We start from the raw sequence: 18337 nt of genomic DNA on the forward strand, positions 1-18337 counted from the left end.
CGACTTACTTCCACTCCTGATGATTTCTACTTTGGTTGTGTTGAGTATGTATGGAAAGTACTGTGTACTGCTTCTTTTTGTCACGGATGCCATGTCATTTGACAAATATTTCCCCTCGCTCTCCCTATCTATCTATCTCTCTCTCGGTCTCCCTCTTTCTGTCTCCCTTTCTCATGCTCCCTCTCTCTCATCCTCCGGAGATTTGTCTAACCTTAGGGCTGCGGTGATAACAACAGCTCGCTTTGCAAATGAGAAAAACCTCCCCCATATGAGAGCATCTAAACTCATATTAATTCAGTGTCAGGGACGCCTGATGGTGCCCGATAAGCAGCTGAACGATTGTCGCTCTCCGCGCTACTTTATTTCAATGTCACCCACAATGTTATCTACCCAGCCGCTGCCACACACGGAGAGTTTAGAGCTTCACAGTAATTCTCCCATCGGGTTACGATGCCACAGCACTCTGAGAAAAAATACCTTCTTACTGGCATCTGTGTCACCTACTACAGTATGGGCATTATCTCTTACCTCTTGAGTCTGGGTTTTCTGAAAACTTCAGTGTCAATGCTTGGAACAAAAGGATAGTTTATAATCGAACAGTTATGAAGATGGGAATTCAATGCAATAGCATGATGAGTCTGTGGATTTACTGTGGATGATGAGGATCTGTAATGGATCCTCAGTAAACAGTAGGAGAAACATCATTTAACATCAGGTAACATGTTAGATCCTCAGAATACAGAAGGAGAAACATCAGGTAACGTTAGATCCTAAGTAAACAGTAGAAGAAACATCATGTAACATCAGGTAACATGTTAGATCCTCATAATACAGTAGGAGAAACATCATGTAACATCAGGTAACATGTTAGATCCTCAGTATACAGTAGGAGAAACATCAGGTAACGTTAGATCCTCAGTATACAGTAGGAGAAACATCAGGTAACGTTAGATCCTCAGTAAACAGTAGGAGAAACATCATGTAACATCATGTTAGCTCCTCAGTATACAGTAGGAGAAACATCATGTAACATCAGGTAACATGTTAGATCCTCAGAATACAGTAGGATAAACATCATGTAACATCAGGTAACATGTTCGATCCTCAGTATGGGGTAGGAGAAACATCATGTAACATCGTGTTAGATCCTCAGTATACAGTAGGAGAAACATCATGTAACATCAGATAACATGTTAGATCCTCAGAATACAATAGGAGAAACATCATGTAACATCAGGTAACATGTTAGATCCTCAGAATACAATAGGAGAAACATCATGTAACATCAGGTAACATGTTAGATCCTCAGAATACAATAGGAGAAACATCATGTAACATGTTTGGATAATGGGAGGAAGAGAGAGGGAGATTGAGAGAGACGGAGATTGAGAGAAAGAGAGAGGGAAATTGAGAGAAAGAGACAGAGATTGAGAGAAAGAGAGAGGGGGGTTGAGAGAGAGAGAGGGGGGGGGGGTTGAGAGAAAGAGAGAGGGAGATTGAGAGAGAGGGAAATAGAGGGAGTGCGTTAGGGATAGAAAGAGAGGGTAAGGCGAAGACAGATGCAGGTAGAGATTGAGTGAAAGAGTGCCACACCGGCTGATAAAAGGAACGTTGAATCCACAGGCAAGATCCAGCAGCACACTGCATCACTCCTGACATGTGCCCATAAAAATCAGAGGACTGGAGAGAGCCACCAGAAGGAATGCCAATGACCAATCCAGCCATCTTCCTCTCACCTTCTGTTCCTTTCTTATACCGTACCGTCCCCCATATGTCTTTCACCTTCTTTACCTTTCTCTCCTTGCTTCTATTATCTTGTCCCTTTCTCCACCTTCTCTCTCCCTCCTTCCCTCCCTCATTGCTAATCTAACCCATCCTTCATGAGAAAGCCCACCACCAAATGTCAGATCAGTGACACATTTGAGGATCAGATCAGGGTGTTATTTGTCATCACCTAATCACCCCCTTCGCACTGTAGCTCTGTTGATGATGGGTGGACAGGCTGTCAAAGGCATGCACGGTGACAGGACAGCTGTATGACACTCACAGTTTCCATGGAGGAAATGATGCAGCACCGTGGAGGAAGTAAGGTGGGTGGGGGGGCATATGTTTGGGAGGTCTGGTGGGGAGGGGTCGTCAATTCAGAATGGCAGTCCGTCAAGCCAGCCTCTTCATAAGTGTCAATTAGATTCAGGGACCGTGGGAGGACAGGAAAAAAGCAATGTCCCTCTAAATGTATATCTAACGGCATTGGACAGATGATGTTTAACAACCCTGCTCAGACACGCAGGCATGCACACACAAACACACACATGTGCAGGCATACACACACACACACACACACACACACACACATTACACACATATAAGCACACACAGAGACTTGCATGCGCACACACACACTGGGAGCACTCACACAGGCTCACGTACAAACAATTACGTGTGTGTGTGTGTGTTGGTGTGTGTGTACCGAGAGTAGGTGAGGCAGGGAGCTTAAAGGGGTGTCTGTTTGTGGGCAAAATCAACAGCTCGGATGACATCTCTCTTGACACGGGCACCACGGAAAATGACAAACAACACACTGTCAACAAGTTCTCGCCACCGGTGGCCAGGCAGGCCGTGTCTCAAAGTAACTTTTGGGGAACCGTTCGTTCCACCTGGTGCCTGATTTGTAGCTAATGGAACAATGTGGTGTGGGTGACTTTCTGTAAACGCCCGATTGGTTGACAGTATCCATGACTGGGTGCAGTACCATGCGTGTGAAGTTTCTATCCTGCGTCACTGCTTGTGTAAGCCGAAGTCAGACAGTGTGAGAACTGGGAATAGGGAATGTCTCTAGGCGGCAGTTCAGCTCCGACTCAATGCATTTAGACCTCAGGGCTGAGGAACTGGGCCCGTATCCACACAGCATCTCACAGTAGGAGTGCTGATCTAGAATATGTCCATATAATATTATTCATTATGATCGAAAAGGCTAAACTGATCATAGATCATCACTCCTACTCTGAGATGCTTTGTGGATACATGCCCTGACCTGACTGCAACTAACAAGTCTGAAATCCCCCAATGGTGTGTGCGTGTGCACGTGCGGGAAGGATGTGTTCCTCTCACAAATGTAACAGTGTTGAGCTTCTTATACCATGCCTGAGTTGGTGTTTGGGTCATTGGGTTCCCTCTACCTACAAATCTGTTTGATCACCGTGTTTTATTATGTAACATGTTCTTCCTGATCACGCTTTGCTAGACCTTGTCACTTGTGATCTCTGTGGTTGAGCCTTGTGGGAGTCTGGGTACGGCGGGGGAAGTGAGAGGGAGGAGAGGGAGGGAATTACGTTAGCTATTGCTTCCCTCTCTCACTTTCTTCTCTCTCTCTGTCTCTCTTTTTTCTCTTTCTGTGTGAAGTAACACTTCACATCCAGATTCAGTCACTTCCGTCCACCTGCAAAAATAGAACATAACTTGAGAAATCTCTCTGCACAGAAAAAAATATAGTTTTTAGATTATTGTAGTCAAAAAATAGAGAGTGAACAAAAGTTAACGATCAAAATATAAAATCCTCCTCCAGGTCATGCCCTCTCAGACACCCCATGAAGTCCATCACGCCTGCCCCCTCTCTCAAACCTCCGGCTGGAACGCCCCATGAAGTCCATCACGCCTGCCCCCTCTCTCAAACCTCCGGCTGGAACGCCCCATGAAGTCCATCACGCCTGCCCCCTCTCTCAAACCTCCGGCTGGAACGCCCCATGAAGTCCATCACGCCTGCCCCCTCTCTCAAACCTCCGGCTGGAACGCCCCATGAAGTCCATCACGCCTGCACCCTCTCTCAAACCTCCGGCTGGAACGCCCCATGAAGTCCATCACGCCTGCCCCCTCTCTCAAACCTCCGGCTGGAACGCCCCATGAAGTCCATCACGCCTGCACCCTCTCTCAAACCTCCGGCTGGAACGCCCCATGAAGTCTATCACGCCTGCCCCCTCTCTCAAACCTCCGGCTGGAACGCCCCATGAAGTCCATCACGCCTGCCCCCTCTCTCAAACCTCCGGCTGGAACGCCCCATGAAGTCCATCACGCCTGCCCCCTCTCTCAAACCTCCGCTGGAACTCCCCATGAAGTCCATCACGCCTGCACCCTCTCTCAAACCTCTGCTGGAACTCCCCATGAAGTCCATCACGCCTGCCCCCTCTCTCAAACCTCCGCTGGAACTCCCCATGAAGTCCATCACGCCTGCACCCTCTCTCAAACCTCCGCTGGAACTCCCCATGAAGTCCATCACGCCTGCCCCCTCTCTCAAACCTCCGCTGGAACTCCCCATGAAGTCCATCACGCCTGCACCCTCTCTCAAACCTCCGGCTGGAACGCCCCATGAAGTCCATCACGCCTGCCCCCTCTCTCAAACCTCCGGCTGGAACGCCCCATGAAGTCCATCACGCCTGCCCCCTCTCTCAAACCTCCGGCTGGAACTCCCCCAGAGGGGTCAGTCTAACTCCTTGACCATTAGAGTCCTGTCAATATCTCCCCACTTCTCTTCTATTCTCTCACCGTGTCACGCCTCCAATGGTCTTTGGTCGCCGGGCAGATTTCCCAGTGGGGTGCTCTCGGCCCGGGCAGTGTTCTGAGCAAATAGCCCCCTCTTGACCGCATGACTCACCTGTCTGCATGCAGTCCCTTACCCCATGTCCCTCTCCCCTCCCTTCCTCCCACATCAGCCTGATTCCAACAGACACCGTTCTCCACAGGGGTTGTCTATATTAACCCGGGTCCCCAAACACCCCCAGCCGCCTCCTCCCACCACCCAGCAAGCCTCGCATGCAACCAGGGGTAGTAGGGGGTAACATTGAGGGGGAGGACAGACTGGGTCTGTCCTGTGTCTCCTATAGAGAGGAGAGTTATTCAGCCTTCCAGACTACTCATCATCTCTTCCTTCTGTTCTATATGAAAGCGTGGTAGCAGGGGTGGACAACCCAAAGACTGTCCCGGTTTTAAAAGCAGAGTGTGAGTAATTGAGCCTAATGGTCCAAAATGAGATACACCAGACACACGCTCTAACACTGTTGAGCATTTAGGAGTATTACAGCGCAATACACCATGCTATGTTGCTGTATGGGGCCATTTTTCCTGTGAAAGCCCTGTTCGAAAACATACAACTAATGGGTTGGTAGACCACTAGCAGGGAACTGGGAGGGTTTGAAAAAAGTAATCTGTCCGTAGAGAAAGGACAGAGGAGAGGTGTAAATCCCCCAGTTCTTAGAGCTCTACTCTCACAGCTGGAGAGGAAGGAAGGTAATGAGACCCTAGGGGTGGTAACCACTAACATCACTGCTGCTCTGTGACTGAGCTCAGCACAGGGAGATATGTGCAAGCTGGAGTGGTCTTATCATTAGCCAATTAGCCCTGGAAACCTCCAGATTGTCCCAGAAAACCAACATCGTAAAGGGCTGACATTGACATCTGGTGGCTCTACCCAAACACCTAAGTCCATCCAAGCTTGGCTAGACTCCTAGATCCCCCCAGGGCTCTCCTCCTCACCCCAACCCCAGGAGGACTCAGAGCCCTGCTTAGCCCCTAGCTGACAGGCTCATGTTTCAGGGTGCAGGAGACACAGACATTCCAATATTAGTGAGATGAATAGGACCAGGGGGGTGACTGGGAGGAACTGGATTGGAAGATAAGAGGAAGGTTTTGAGGCCAACTAAAACCGTTCTCCGTCAGGTTCTGACTAACACAGCTGCCTGTATTTCAGGCCTTATTTCTCCTTCATAGACCTTTCCTCTGTGCCTTTGCAAGCAGTAATTGAAAACGGGGGATCTTTCTGCATTGGCTTAATAGAGCTGTCCCTGCCTCGCCGCAAAGCGGGGTTAATCACTTTTTCCAGTTCCATTACCCCTAGAGATTGCCTGCAGATGAGTAAAGACCCATGCAGGACAGGGAGGGAGCTGGGCTCTGGGCTTTCTACTCTGCTCATATCGCCCCTTGCTGCAGGCTGAATCATTTGCACCGCTATTACATACACAAGAAACTCTCAGAGTGCGTCTGTGTGTGTGTATGTGTGTGCGCGTACCTGTGTATGTGTGTGCACCTACCTGTGTGTGTGGGTGTGCGTGTGTGTGCACGCGCGCATGCATGTGTGTGTGTGCGCGCGCTAGTATGTGTGTGTGTGGGTGTGCGCGCTAGTGTGTGTGTGTGTGGGGGTGCGTGTGTGTGCGGCGCGCGTGCGTGAGTGTGCGCTAGTGTGTGTGTGTGTGTGGGTGTGCGTGTGTGTGCGGCGCGCATGCGTGTGTGTGTGCGCGCTAGTGTGTGTGTGTGTGTGTGTGGGTGTGCGTGTGTGTGCGGCGCGCATGCGTGCGTGTGTGCACGCTAGTGTGTGTGTGCGCGCGGGTGTCATCAGACCATCCTCTAATAAATGAGTATCCTTCCAGTTTTTGACCACTCTGGAAAAAAGAGCAATTGGCAACTAATGTGCCACTCCAATGGCTCAGTTCATAGGAGTCAGAGTTCAGAGCACTCCAAGGCCTGGCCCCATCAAGTGCCTCTCTGTCTGCGCTGCATGTCAGCTGTCCAAACTGATCTCCAAAGAAATGTCTGAAACTGTTTGAAAGGCAAATAGCATAATCCAAGATACACACTTTTCATGCAATTGTCTAATGATGAAACACTATTAAGGATATTCACCATCAATATTTAGTACATGGCCATGTTATGTTTCCCGTTCACTGAGCTCAAGTGATAGTGAATACAGTACCTGTATCTAAAGAATGAAGGGGGGGAATGTACGGCACATTGAATCAAAGTGAGCAGTAATCTGTTGTTTATACTTTCTTGTATTTTCAAAGCTTCCTCTCTAGGTGGTAATGAAGCCTTTGGATGAAGTAGAACTCTGAAATACACAACATTTTGTTACGCCCCCGTTTCCTTGAAGATAGCACTAAAACCATTCTGTTGTTTGATTATGCAGGCGAGCTATCCACACATTAATGGAATGGGTTTTGAAGCAGGGGCATTACTTTAATATTTTTAATTGGTATGTTTCAGATGAATATCTCCCTGGTTTAAATATAGTGAACTTAATTGTTTTATGTGGCGCCACCTGTCTCAAGCCTATTTATGCACGCAAACACAGGCTTTCATTTGGTTTATTTCATTTAATTTAATTTATTGTAATTACACTGTTAGTGTTCCGTTAGTGTTCCCCTCAGATCAAAACCAGTGTTCTCACTCTGATTATTAGTTTATCCGTGTCTGTAAAGCAATTGCAAGTGTCTCGCCGAGGATTACTTTAAATGGTCGGAATGTCCTGAGCATTCAAATGTAATCAAAACGGGAATTAATTTGAAACCACCAAGCACCTGTTGATAGCAGCGAAATGATGGACGGCTGCCAATTCGCAGTTGGACTTTAGTTATTGGGTGTTAAGAAGCGCTGTAATAGATGGTAAAGTGGATTCATACAGTAGCCATCAGAGTTGTATAAAGTGAGTCTGTTGGAGCCACTCTTTTTGTCACTTCCTCCACCATAACAGACAGACATCAGACTGAAGAGCCCTGAGCCCCTCTGTATTGGTGTGTAGTAAAAGCACTTTCTCCCATTGATTCAAACTATCGATCCCGGCTGGAGCATTTATCCCAAACACTCGCTCTCTCTCTCTTTCTCTCTCTCATCTGTTCTTTGACAAAACAATTAAAACACTATTATTACCTTCCTGCTTACCAACAGGCTCCTAGACAGCTTCTACCCCTAAGCCATAAGACTGCTAAATAGTCAATGAATGGTACCTGAACTATCTGCACTCTCTATCTTGCACTGACCCTATGTACACTCACTAGACTATATATACACACCATACTGTATACACACTCACTAGAGTATATATACACACCATATACACACTCACTAGACTATATATACACACCATATACACACTCACTAGACTATATATACACACCATACTGTATACACACTCACTAGACTATATATACACACCATACTGTATACACACTCACTAGACTATATACACACCATATACACACTCACTAGACTATATATACACACCATACTGTATACACACTCACTAGACTATATATACACACCATATACACACTCACTAGACTATATACACACACCATATTGTATACACACTCACTAGACTATTATACACACCATACTGTATACACATTCACTAAACCATATATACACACCATATACACACTCACTAGACTATATATACACACCATATACACACTCACTATACTATATATACACACCATACTGTATACACACTCACTAGACTATATATACACACCATATACACACTCACTAGACTATATATACACACCATACTGTATACACAATCACTAGACTATATATACACACCATATACACACTCAATAGACTATATATACACACCATACTGTATACACACTCACTAGACTATATATACACACCATACTGTATACACACTCACTAGACTATATATACACACCATACTGTATACACACTCACTATACTATATATACACACCATACTGTATACACACTCACTAGACTATATATACACACCATACTGTATACACACTCACTAGACTATATATACACACCATACTGTATACACACTCACTAGACTATATATACACACCATGTACACACTCACTAGACTATATATACACACCATACTGTATACACACTCACTAGACTATATATACACACCATATACACACTCACTAGACTATATATACACACCATAATGTATACACACTCACTAGACTATATATACACACCATATATACACTCACGAGACTATATATACACAACATACTGTATACACACTCACTAGACTATATATACACACCATGTACACACTCACTAGAATATATATACACACCATACTGTATACACACTCACTAGACTATATATACACACCATACTGTATACACAATCACTAGACTATATATACACACCATATACACACTCACTAGACTATATATACACACCATACTGTATACACACTCACTAGACTATATATACACACCATACTGTATACACACTCACTAGACTATATATACACACCATACTGTATACACACTCACTATACTATATATACACACCATACTGTATACACACTCACTAGACTATATATACACACCATACTGTATACACACTCACTAGACTATATATACACACCATACTGTATACACACTCACTAGACTATATATACACACCATGTACACACTCACTAGACTATATATACACACCATACTGTATACACACTCACTAGACTATATATACACACCATATACACACTCACTAGACTATATATACACACCATAATGTATACACACTCACTAGACTATATATACACACCATATATACACTCACTATACTATATATACACAACATACTGTATACACACTCACTAGACTATATATACACACCATACTGTATACACACTCACTAGACTATATATACACACCATACTGTATACACACTCACTAGACTATATATACACACCATATACACACTCACTAGACTATATATACACACCATATATACACTCACTAGACTATATATACACACCATACTGTATACACACTCACTAGACTATATATACACAACATACTGTATACACACTCACTAGACTATATATACACAACATACTGTATACACACTCACTAGACTATATATACACACCATACTGTATACACACTCACTAGACTATATATACACACCATACTGTATACACACTCACTAGACTATATATACACACCATATACACACTCACTAGACTATATATACACACCATACTGTATACACACTCACTAGAGTATATATACACACCATATACACACTCACTAGACTATATATACACACCATATATACACTCACTAGACTATATATACACAACATACTGTATACACACTCACTAGACTATATATACACACCATACTGTATACACACTCACTAGACTATATATACACACCATACTGTATACACACTCACTAGACTATATATACACACCATATATACACTCACTAGACTATATATACACACCATATATACACTCACTAGACTATATATACACACCATACTGTATACACACTCACTAGACTATATATACACACCATACTGTATACACACTCACTAGACTATATATACACACCATATACACACTCACTAGACTATATATACACAACATACTGTATACACACTCACTAGACTATATATACACAACATACTGTATACACACTCACTAGACTATATATACACACCATATATACACTCACTAGACTATATATACACACCATACTGTATACACACTCACTAGACTATATGTACCAGTGTTTCCAAACTTGGTGTCGGGGTCCCTTGAAATTGAAATGAGGTCTTATCAAACAAATACAAATACAAATATTCAAATGAGTATAAAATACAACCTTTTCGTGTCAACTAAAAGTGCATTAAAGGGCCTCTGGTACTGGTACTCCCTGTATATAGCTTCATTATTGATCTGGTACTGGTACTCCCTGTATATAGCTCCATTATTGATCTGGTAGTGGTACTCCCTGTATATAGCTCCACATTGATTTGGTAGTGGTACTCCAGGTATATAGCTCCATTATTGATCTGGTAGTGGTACTCCGTGTATACAGCTCCATTATTGATCTGGTACTGGTACTCCCTGTATATAGCTCCATTATTGATCTGGTACTGGTACTCCCTGTATACAGCTCCATTATTGATCTGGTACTGGTATTCCCTGTATATAGATCCATTATTGATCTGGTACTGGTACTCCCTGTATATAGCTCCATTATTGATCTGGTACTGGTACTCCCTGTATATAGATCCATTATTGATCTGGTAGTGGTACTCCCTGTATATAGCTCCATTATTGATCTGGTACTGGTATTCCCTGTATATAGATCCATTATTGATCTGGTACTGGTACTCCCTGTATATAGATCCATTATTGATCTGGTACTGGTATTCCCTGTATATAGATCCATTATTGATCTGGTACTGGTACTCCCTGTATATAGCTCCATTATTGATCTGGTACTGGTACTCCCTGTATATAGCTCCATTATTGATCTGGTAAAGGTACTCCCTGTATATAGATCCATTATTGATCTGGTACTGGTACTCCCTGTATATAGCTCCATTATTGATCTGGTACTGGTACTCCCTGTATATAGCTCCACATTGATCTGGTGCTGGTACTCCCTGTATATAACACAATTATTGATCTGGTAGTGGTCCTCCCTGTATACAGGTCCATTATTGATCTGGTACTGGTACTCCCTGTATATAGCTCCACATTGATCTGGTAGTGGTACTCCAGGTATATAGATCCATTATTGATCTGGTAGTGGTACTCCCTGTATATAGCTCCATTATTGATCTGGTACTGGTACTCCCTGTATACAGCTCTATTATTGATCTGGTACTGGTACTCCCTGTATATAGCTCCATTATTGATCTGGTACTGGTACTCCCTGTATATAGCTCCATTATTGATCTGGTACTGGTACTCCCTGTATATAGCTCCATTATTGATCTGGTACTGGTACTCCCTGTATATAGATTCATTATTGATCTGGTACTGGTACTCCCTGTATATAGCTTCATTATTGATCTGGTACTGGTACCCTCTGTATATAGCTCCATTATTGATCTGGTACTGGTACTCCCTGTATATAGCTTCATTATTGATCTGGTACTGGTACTCCCTGTATATAGCTCCATTATTGATCTGGTACTGGTACTCCCTGTATATAGCTCCATTATTGATCTGGTACTGGTACTCCCTGTATATAGATCCATTATTGATCTGGTAAAGGTACTCCCTGTATATAGATCCATTATTGATCTGGTACTGGTACTCCCTGTATATAGCTCCACATTGATCTGGTGCTGGTACTCCCTGTATATAACACAATTATTGATCTGGTAGTGGTCCTCCCTGTATACAGCTCCATTATTGATCTGGTACTGGTACTCCCTGTATATAGCTCCACATTGATCTGGTAGTGGTACTCCAGGTATATAGATCCATTATTGATCTGGTAGTGGTACTCCCTGTATATAGCTCCATTATTGATCTGGTACTGGTACTCCCTGTATACAGCTCTATTATTGATCTGGTACTGGTACTCCCTGTATATAGCTCCATTATTGATCTGGTACTGGTACTCCCTGTATATAGCTCCATTATTGATCTGGTACTGGTACTCCCTGTATACAGCTCCATTATTGATCTGGTACTGGTACTCCCTGTATATAGCTCCATTATTGATCTGGTACTGGTACTCCCTGTATATAGATCCATTATTGATCTGGTAAAGGTACTCCCTGTATATAGATCCATTATTGATCTGGTACTGGTACTCCCTGTATATAGCTCCACATTGATCTGGTGCTGGTACTCCCTGTATATAACACAATTATTGATCTGGTAGTGGTCCTCCCTGTATACAGCTCCATTATTGATCTGGTACTGGTACTCCCTGTATATAGCTCCACATTGATCTGGTAGTGGTACTCCAGGTATATAGATCCATTATTGATCTGGTAGTGGTACTCCCTGTATATAGCTCCATTATTGATCTGGTACTGGTACTCCCTGTATACAGCTCTATTATTGATCTGGTACTGGTACTCCCTGTATATAGCTCCATTATTGATCTGGTACTGGTACTCCCTGTATATAGCTCCATTATTGATCTGGTACTGGTACTCCCTGTATACAGCTCCATTATTGATCTGGTACTGGTACTCCCTGTATATAGCTCCATTATTGATCTGGTACTGGTACTCCCTGTATATAGCTTCATTATTGATCTGGTACTGGTACTCCCTGTATATAGCTCCATTATTGATCTGGTACTGGTACTCCCTGTATATACGTAGCTCCATTCTTGCGTATTTAATTTTTTTCCTTGTGTTACTATTTTATTTTGATTATTATTTTTCAACTCTGCATCATAGGGAAAAGCTCGTAAGCAAGAATTTCACGGTAAAGTCTACACCAGTTGTATTTGGCGCATGTGCCAAATAACATTTGATTTGATTTACAACCTAAGTAAAGCAGTCATTTTGGTCAAGTGCTCTCTCTATCTCCAGTGGATGATAGGTTTCAGACAACTTTCAATTTAATGATTCAACTTAAAATTGTTTATTGTCGTCCTTCGTCTTTCAATACATTTAAGTTCCTTCATTCTTGGATATGGCACAACATTTTACATTTTGCAATCCAGCGTTTGGATGTCGTTCTATAAGGGCTTCCCTATACATCCACCTCAAATACTGAGTGAGTGGTTTCAAGCCACTCTTTTTGGGAATTCAATCTGAAGCAGGTTTTTAATCTGCAATGGGGATGGATGACAGTAGTCCTTCAGTTAGAGTGTCTCTCTTTCTTCCTTTACAAGAGGTTATTAAGTTAACCTTACAAGCCTCTGCCTACAGCAAAATGACTTTATCCCATCAAGTCACAAAGAAAAATACATTTGGTATATGGTCCGAAGTAAGATCACTTGACTCAATCTTTCAATGTATTCAGTGATTGCAATTAGATTGACTACAATGACATGTAGAGGCTGCTGAATCGTTTGTGACAATTAGCAGTTGACATTTAACTCTTTGCTAAATGGACATAATTAAACATTAACTGGCTAGTTAACTCATGGATTCTACACATAAGGTGTACTGTCATTGGATATTCCTCCCATTCTTTTTTATGTCCTTCACATGAAAGTAAACTTTTTGATTCCTCTCTAATGAAATTGCTGCAATACTCATCACTCTGGCTTCCCTGGCTTCAGCTTTCCCTCTCATCTCCAATGGATTTAGAGCCTGGCTGATTTGACAGCCTTGTAATTTCCTCAAACAGCACGGTCCAAAACACTCTGCCCGCTGAGAGTCCTGGCAAAAATGTGAAAACCTGCAGGAGAACAGGCCCAGAATGAAAGCAGCACCCTTTCCAAACCTAAACCTTGATGGTAGCTTAAAGAACATGTTTCTAGTAGTAATAATACGACAGTATCTCCATATCTATCTTTCTCAACCAATATACTGGGAGAGAGAAAGACGAAGAGATAAACAGCATGGCCAGTGTTGCGCCTGGGAAGGGGCAGAGTAGGGGTTTTGGGCACTGTCTCCGTGGGTGGTCTCCAACTCACAGTAGGCCTGAGAACATTCTCTGTCCAAGCATAATGCATTTGACAGTGATGTCACAATGATCCAAGGTGTTTTACACTTTATATGTGACCACCTGCTCAAAGAGAACATTAAAATGGCCGCCTTGAACCAGGCCCAAGTTAGTAAATCCTTTAAGCACTTGATGATAATTTGTTTATGAGCGTCTTTCTATAACGCAGCTCTGGTGATGCATTAATACAACAGTGATATCAACCCCTGTACTATATAGTGACCACATCATGTAGCCTATAGCCTCTCATTCTCCCAGAGCAATGTCTATAGGCACAGAGCCAATAGCATCCATCACTTGGTGCTTTGACCTTGAGAGAGGAACAAAACTATCTGATCACGTCTCTGCGTCTCGACATCAGCCGCTGCGTCTCTTTGAATAATTGGGCGTATGAATAAGAAATGCACTGAGAGCAAATAGATAAATGACTTGTTTCAGCTCTGTCACTTTAGCTTAGCATCTAGGCCTAGGTCCTTTGTGCTGAGGACAAAGTGGCTCTATGGGTCATTCACCTGGTAGGTGGGTTTGTACTGTTCACGAGGGCCCAACAGGGGGGCGCCATCAAACACCAGGGCATGTTACAAAGATCTCCCTACTGTTCCAGGGTGTCAGATGTTCTCTTTAATGATGGCCCCATCGTGCTGATCTGGCCTCGAAGTGATAGATTGTCTCTCTTGTTCCCACAATGCAAATGTGTTCCTAAATGGGGCTGTTTCCTGCTCAGGGTTTCTTGTAATTACAGCCCTTTGGTGGAGCTCCTTTGTTCAGCCTCTGTCTCTGACTCACTCACGTCTGTCAGGAGAGCGGGAAACTCTAGCAGGTGTGCATTAGCGCCCTTCGGATTGGAGTCTGACGTGGACGAACATGAAAACATCATGCCTGAGGCCTACAATACAATACATGCCCTCCATTCCCTTCCCACGGGATCAATCCTATCTGCAATAGAAGAGAAGATGCCTCCTCCCACATAGCCTACTCTCACCTGAGAGCGGCATTATATTCCGAAAGTCCTCTCCCTGCCTGCACTGAAGTGTCTCTGTCGTGGCCCGTCATGCCTCTCCACGGCTCAGCCCCCACACTAACCTCGATGCTGCCTTTCAAAGGAAGACAAGGGAAAGCAGAGAGAACATGAAGGTGTAGGTGGAACCTTGAACTAGAGGGGAAATTCAAAGGGCTTACAGAAGCACTGATTGCTGTGTTCATTCATAGCAATTAGCAAACATTTCAGGGAGGGGTTTCAAGGCAAGCTAGAACCTGCATTAGAACACATCAATGCAATTGTATACCCTTTAGATAGTAGTCTATAGGTGTATATTATGGTAAATTGTCATTATCGTTGCTTGTGTTCGACACCCTGAAGCATGTCTTTGTCAGATCTGCCAGGGTCATTAAATACGTGTTGACAACACAGCTGGAGAACACAGTCCTCTCGTGCGTTCACAGCGTGTTCCCATACAACAGCTGGCAAACCCAAAGTGAGTGAACAACAGCACCTCATGCTAACAGGCTTGCCAATGCCTGCAAAGTGAGTGAACAACACCACACCCTGCTAACAGGCTTGCCAATGCCTATAAAGTGAGTTAGCAACAGCTAGCACTCTTATCCTGTGAATACACTGCACTCTAAATTGGATTATATGTTTTCTCCCATAAACACACTCAGTAAACCTACAAGGCAATCGGATCACCTTGCCATCTAGTGACTCATAGAGTGTCTATACATTCTTCCATCTACGGGATTCTGAATGTAGTATCATGAAACAGGGCACGTTGGAAATTCGTTTTGTTTCACAACCTCATTCTAGTTTTTATACACTGTAGTAGTATGGGGCAATATATAAATATACAGTTGAAGTCGGAAGTTTACATACACTTAGGTTGGAGTCATTAAAACTCGTTTTTCAACCACTCCACAAAATTCTTGTTAACAAACTATAGTTTTGGCAATGACACAAGTAATTTTTCCAACAATTGTTTACAGACAGATTATTTCCCTTATAATTCACTGTATCACAATTCCAGTGGGTCAGAAGTTTACATACACTAAGTTGACTGTGCCTTTCAACAACAAAATGATGTAATGGCTTTAGAAGCTTCTGATAGGCTAATTGACATAATTTGAGTGTATTGGAGGTGTACCTGTGGATGTATTTCAAAGTCTACCTTCAAACTCAGTGCCTCTTTGCTTGACATTATGGGAAAATCAAAAGAAATCAGCCAAGACCTCAGAAAATAATTGTAGACCTCAACAAGTCTGGTTCATGCTTGAGAGCAATTTCCAAACGCCTGAAAGTATAATCTCATCTCAAAGTATAAGTTAATCTGTACAAACAATAGTGTTCAAGTATAAACACCATGGGACCACGCAGCTGTCATACCGCTCAGGAAGGAGACGCGTTCTGTCTCCTAGAGATGAACGTACTTTGGTGCGAAAGGTGCAAATCAATCCCAGAACAACTGCAAAGGACCTTGTGAAGATGCTGGAGGAAACAGGTACAAAAGTATCTATATCCACAGTAAAACGAGTCCTATATCGATATAACCTGAAAGGCCGCTCAGCAAGAAAGAAGCCGTTGCTCTAAAACTGCCATAAAAAAGCCAGACTATGGTTTGCAACTGCACATGGGGACAAAGATTGCACTTTTTTGAGAAATATCCTCTGGTCTGATGAAACAAAAATAGAACTGTTTGGCCATAATGACCATCGTTATGTTTGGAGGAAAAAGGGGGAGGCTTGCAAGTCGAAGAACACCATCCCAACCGTGAAGCACGGGGGTGGCAGCATCATGTTGTGGGGATGCTTTGCTGCAGGAGGGACTGGTGCACTTCACAAAATAGATGGCTTCATGAGGAGGGGAAACTATGTGGATATATTGAAGCAACATCTCAAGACATCAGTCAGGAAGTTAAAGCTTTGTCGCAAATGGGTCTTCCAAATGGACAATGACACCCAGCATACTTCCAAAGTTATGGCAAAATGGCTTAAGGACAGCAAAGTCAAGGTATTGGAGTGGCCATCACAAAGCCCTGACCTCAATCGTGTAGAAAATTTGTGGGCATAACTGAAAAAGCGTGTGCGAGCAAGGAGGCCTTCAAACCTGACTCAGTTACACCAGCTCTGTCAGGAGAAATGGGCCAAAATTCACCCAACTTATTGTGGGCAGCTTGTGGAAAGCTACCTGAAACATTTGACCCAAGTTAAACAATTTAAAGGCAATGCTACCAAATACTAATTGAGTGTATGTAAACTTCTTACGCACTGGGAATGTGAGGAAAGAAATAAAAGCTGAAATAAAAAAATCTCTACTTTTATTCTAGCATTTCACATTCTCAAAATAAAGTGGTGATCCTAACTGACCTAAGACAGGGATTTTTTACTAGGATTAAATGTCAAGAATTGTGAAAAACTGAGTTTAAATGTATTTGGCTAAGGTGTATGTAAACTTCCAAATTCAACCGTATAAATCAAATCAAATCAAATGTTATTTGTCACATGCGCCGAATACAACAGGTGTAGATCTTACAGTGAAATGCTTACTTACAAGCCCTTAACCAAAAATGCAGTTTTAAGAAAATACTTACGAAAAAATAAGATAAAAATAACAAGTAATTAAAGAGCAGCAGTAAAATAACAATAGCGGGGCTATATACAGGGGGTACTGGTACAGAGTCAATGTGCGGGGGCACTGGTGTCGATGTAATTTAGGTAATATGTACATGTGGGTAGAGTTATTAAAGTGACTATGCATAGACACAGAGAGTAGCAGCAGCATAGAAGGGGGGGGGGGGGGGGGGCAATGCAAATGGTCTGGGTAGCTATTTTATTAGATGTTACGGAGTCTTATTGCTTGGAGGTAGAAGCTGTTTAGCCTCTTGGACCTAGACTAGGCGCTCTGGTACCGCTTGCCGTGCGGTAGCAGAGAGAACGGTCTATGACTAGGGTGGCTGGAGTCTTTGACAATTTTCAGGGCCTTCCTCTGACATCGCCTGGTATATAGGTCCTGGATGGCAGGAAGCTTGACCCCGGTGATGTACTAGGCCGTACGCACTACCCTTTGTAGTGCCTTGCGGTCGGAGGCCGAGCAGTTGCCATACCAGGCAGTGATGCAACCCATCAGGATGCTCTCGATGCTGCAGGTGTA

At 43.2% G+C, this 18337-nt stretch overlaps 1 protein-coding gene across 4 annotated transcripts in view; it reads left to right on the plus strand.

Moving 5' to 3' along the window:
* Positions 1 to 18337, plus strand: part of LOC139566023 (synaptotagmin-1-like) — a 203621-nt gene that overhangs the window by 140150 nt on the left and 45134 nt on the right. The gene's annotated exons all lie outside the window — the stretch shown is intronic.

Source organism: Salvelinus alpinus, chromosome 37, assembly GCF_045679555.1.
Source record: "Salvelinus alpinus chromosome 37, SLU_Salpinus.1, whole genome shotgun sequence".
Classification (NCBI taxonomy): Eukaryota; Metazoa; Chordata; class Actinopteri; order Salmoniformes; family Salmonidae; genus Salvelinus; species Salvelinus alpinus.